The sequence below is a fragment of the Crocuta crocuta genome, unplaced genomic scaffold, assembly GCF_008692635.1.
Source record: "Crocuta crocuta isolate KB4526 unplaced genomic scaffold, BGI_CrCroc_1.0 scaffold2113, whole genome shotgun sequence".
Lineage (NCBI taxonomy): Eukaryota > Metazoa > Chordata > Mammalia > Carnivora > Hyaenidae > Crocuta > Crocuta crocuta.
Window position 1 is genome coordinate 24,188 of NW_027527683.1, and position 5,130 is coordinate 29,317.

A 5,130-nucleotide genomic window follows, 5' to 3' on the forward strand; every position below is an offset into this window, starting at 1 on the left:
TAGAGAATGATTATATCTGTTGTTTTCTATAGTATATAGAATAAGAAAGAAATAACCAATATGATGAAACAAAGAGTGAATGATGTTTGAGCAAAGAAAAACTTAGAAACTGGAAGTCACTGACATTACATACATACATATATATATATGTATGTATACTACATATACATATGACATTATACATACATATTTGACATTACATATCACATATACATAATCATAAGTTTCCAGTGGTACTTTATTTTTTCTTCTCAACATCCTGTTCTGGAGTTTCCTTGGCTCTTTTTGCCTGATGCCTAAGAGCCAGGCATGGGCATCGGCCATGTGAAAACTAGTGAATGCCTTGAAGTTCTACTCTGTAATGACTCTGGATTTCTCCTTCTTATAGACATTCCACATGGGCATGATTGATTCTGTCAACTGAGTAGCCAATTTGAGTTCTTCATCAGAGCTGTCTCCCTCCTTAGGGGCTGATAGATTCTTGGGGAAGAGGATGAGCTTGGAGCCATACCCATTCAGCCATTTCACATTGGCCTGCAGGGACTCTATGGGCATGTTCCACCTTCTTGGATTCACTGAGATTCCAATGGTCCATGCCACCTTCTTGTGGAGGGCAGCCACCCACAGCCCTTCCATGCTGAAGCCCCTGCCAGCTTGCATGTTAGTGTGATACTTCACTGTGGAGGCACTGCAGGATGGGCTGGTTGGGTCCAGACATAGGGGCCCTGGCCCATGGTTTGGCTTTCTGGCCTTGAGTCTGCAGATCTTCCCTGATGGCTGGTTGAACCATGAGGACATGCCACTGCCAGTCCTTGTGGAAGTGGGGTTTCAACATCATGCCATTCGAGCTGGGTCCCCTGGCTGCTGCCTACAGGCCTCCTCCAAGGAGAAAGGCCTGCAGGAAAATATATATATTTAAAGTTTTCATTTTAATCAACCAGTGCTCAGCAGGACAAGTGTATTCCTTAATCCCCATCACCTATTTCACTCATCCCCTCCTACCTTCCCTCTGGTAACCATCAGTTTGTTCTCTATAGTTAAGTCTGTTTCTTGGTTTCTTTATCTCTCTCTCTTATTTTCCTTTCCTCATTTATTTGGACAACAAAAGGAAATAAAAGACATCAGAATTGGCAAAGAAGAAGTCAAGCTCTCACTTTTCGCAGACGACATGATACTCTACATAGAAAACCTGACAGACTCCACCAGAAGCTTACTAGAACTGATCCATGAATTCAGCAAAATTGCAGGGTACAAAAATCAACGTACAGAAATCGGTTGCATTTTTATACACCAATAATGAAACAATAGAAAGAGAAATCAAGAAACCAGTCCCATTCACAATTGCACAAAAAAACCATAAAACATCTAGGAATAAACCTAACCAAAGATATAGGAGATCTGTATGATGAAAACTATAGGAAACTTATGAAGTAAACTCCACATATGAGGGAAATCATATGATATTTGTCTTTCTCTGACTGATGTATTTCACTTAGCATTATACTTTCTAGCTCCATTCATGTCCTTGTAAATGGCAAGATTTCATTCTTTTATGGCTAATTTTCCATTATATATATATAATGTTCAGTTTCTTTATCCATTCATCTATCAATGGACACTTGGGCTGATTATATATCTTTGCTATTGTAAATAATGCTGCTATAAACATATGGGTATATGTATCCCTCTGAATTAATATTTTTATGTTCTTTGGGTAAATAACTAGTAGTGCAATTGCTGAATCATGGGATAGTTCTGTTTTTAACTTTTTGAGGAACTTCCATGCTATTTTCCACAGTGACTGCATCAGTTTGCATTCCCACAAACAGTGCATCAGGGTTCCTTTTTTTCCACATCCTCACCAACACCTGTTGTTTCCTTTGTTGTTGATTTTAGCCATCTGACAGGTGTGAGATGCTATCTGGTAGTTTTAACTTGCATTTCCCTGATGATTAGTGATGTTGAGCATCTTTTCATGTGTCTGTTGGCCATATGTATGTCGTCTTTGGAAGAATATCTGTTCATGTCTTCTGCCCATTTTTAATTGGATTACTTGCTTTTTGAGAGTTGAGTTTTGTAAGTTCTTCATATATTTTGGATACTAACCCTTTATTAGATATGTCATTTGCAAATATCTTCTCCTATTCCATAGGTTGTCTTTTAGTTTTGTTGATTGTTTCTTCTGCTGTGCAAAAACTTTTTATTTTGTCCCAATAGTTTATTTTTGCTTTTGTTCCCCTTACCCTAGTGGACCTATCTAGAAAACAAAAACAAAAACAAAAACAAAAAAACGTTACAGCCAATGTCAGAGAAATAACTGCCTATGCTCTCTTCTAGGATTTTTATGATTTCAGGTCTCATATTTAGGTCTTTAATCCATTTTGAATTCATTTTTGTGTATAGTGTAACAAAGTGATCCAGTTTCATTCTTTTGTATGTTGCTGTCCAGTTTCCCCAACACCATTTGTTGAACAGACTGTCTTTTTCCCATTGTATATTCTTTCCTGCATTGTCTAAGGTTAANAGAATATGTTCCTTAATGCCCCTTACCCATTTAGTCCATCCCCTGTCCCACAACCCTTCCAGTAACCCTCTGTTTGTTCTCCATATTTAAGAGTCTCTTATGTTTTTGTCCCCCTCCCTGTTTTTATATTATTTTTGCTTCCCTTCACTTCCCTTCATCTGTTTTGTATCTTAAAGTCCTCATATGAGTGAAGTCATATGATATTCGTCTTTCTCTGACTGACTAATTTCATTTAGCATGATACCCTCTAGTTCCATCCATGTAATTGCAAATGGCAAGATTTCATTCTTTTTGATTGCCGAGTAATACTCCATTGTGTATATATATACATATATATCACATCTTTTTTTTCTTTCATAGTTTATTGTCAAGTTGGATTCCATATAACACNACTGTCTTTTTCCCATTGTATATTCTTTCCTGCATTGTCTAAGGTTAATTGGCCATAAATTGTGGGTTTATTTCTGGATTTTCTATTCTGTTCTATTGACCTTTGTGTCTATTTTTTGTTCTAGTACCATACTATCTTGATCACTAGGAGCTTTGTAATATAACTTCATTATTGATGTATAGAAATGCAACAGATTTCTGTTGATTGATTTTGTATCCTGTGACTCTGATGAATTTATTAGTTCTAGCAGTTTTTTGGTGGAATTTTTTGGATTTTCTTTCTCTTTTTTATTAATTTTTAAAATTTACATCCAAGTTAGCGTATAGTGCAACAATGATTTCAAGAATATGTTCCTTAATGCCCCTTACCCATTTAGTCCATCCCCTGTCCCACAACCCTTCCAGTAACCCTCTGTTTGTTCTCCATATTTAAGAGTCTCTTATGTTTTTGTCCCCCTCCCTGTTTTTATATTATTTTTGCTTCCCTTCACTTCCCTTCATCTGTTTTGTATCTTAAAGTCCTCATATGAGTGAAGTCATATGATATTCGTCTTTCTCTGACTGACTAATTTCATTTAGCATGATACCCTCTAGTTCCATCCATGTAATTGCAAATGGCAAGATTTCATTCTTTTTGATTGCCGAGTAATACTCCATTGTGTATATATATACATATATATCACATCTTTTTTTTCTTTCATAGTTTATTGTCAAGTTGGATTCCATATAACACCCAGTGCTCATCCCCACAAATGCCCTCCTCCATGCCATCATCCTCCTTCCCTTCTCTCCCACCCCCATCAACCCTCAGTTTGTTCTCAGTATTCAAAATCTCTCATGATTTGCCTCCCTCCCTCTCCCCCACTATTTTTCCCATTCCCCTCCCCCATGGTCCTCTGTTAAGTTTCTCCTAATCCTACTATAAGTGAAAACGTATGGTATCTGTCTTTCTATGTCTGACTTATTTTGCTCAGCATAACACCCTCAAGTTCCATCCACATTGCTACAAATGGCCAGATTTCATTTTTTCTCATTGACATGTAGTATTCCATTGTAGGGATAAACCACATATTCTTGATCCATTTGTCAGTTGATGGACACTTAGGCTCTTTCCATGATTTGGCTTTTGTTGAAAGTGCTGCTATGAACATTGGGGTACATATGCTCCTATGCCTCAGCACTCCTGTATCCCTTAGGTAAATTCCTGGCAGTGTTATTGCTGGGTCATAGGAGAGTTCTATTGTTAATTTTTTGAGAAACCTCCACACTGTTTTCCAGAGGGGCTGCACCAGTTTACATTCCCACCAACATTGCTGGAGGGTGCCCATTTCTCCACATCCTCACCAGCATCTATAGTCTCCTGATTTGTTCCTTTTAGCCACTCTGACAGGCATGAGGTGGTATCTCAATGTAGTTTTGATTTGTATTTCCCTAATGATAAGGGATGCTGAGCATCGTTTCATGTGTCTGTTGGTCATCTGGATGTCTTCTTTGGAGAAGTACCACATCTTCTTTTTCCACTCATGCATCGATGGACATTTGGGCTCTTTCCATACTTTGGCTATTGCTGATACTGCTGCTATAAACATTGGGGTGCATGTGCCCTTTTGGGTTTTCTATATAGAGTATCATGTCGTCTGCAAATAGTGAAAGTTTTACTTCTTCCCTAATGATTTGGATGCCTTTTATCTCTTTTTCATGTATAATTTCTGTGACTAGGACTTCCAGTACTATGTTGAATAACAATATTTTTTAGAAAAAAATCTTTAAGGCTCATGGTTGTACTATTTATGATGCATGAAATGCAACATTATGTCTAAAGGATTAACAGGTGAGGAGTGAACTTCAGAAATCATGCAAGGAGCCAGAAGGTATTTATTATATTTAAATAAACATGTTTTTTGAACCAAATGCAATTTTATATGCCATACAGTTATTCTGAATCAGAGAAGGGGGCTGCCATATATGAATAAAGCACAACTATGTGACTTTGGACCCTACTCTTTCTGTATCTCTATGTGTTCATTTAATGTTAGAAAAGAAGTGAATGATGTTCATGATGAGATCACCCAACCCCTGAGGCCCTTATTATATCTGTGCTAAAGACCCTGCTTCTGAGAAAATACACACTGAATATAAATGACATGTAAATGTAAAAATGAAAAAGGAAAAGGTACTCTAATGACCTGTTTCTCCCAAATCCTTATTGCTACATC

General features: G+C 37.4%; 1 pseudogene; it reads right to left on the reverse strand.

Moving 5' to 3' along the window:
- Positions 1–351: 351 nt before the first annotated feature.
- On the reverse strand, positions 352–798 carry LOC144238459 (large ribosomal subunit protein eL13 pseudogene; annotated as a pseudogene).
- Positions 799–5,130: the final 4,332 nt, after the last annotated feature.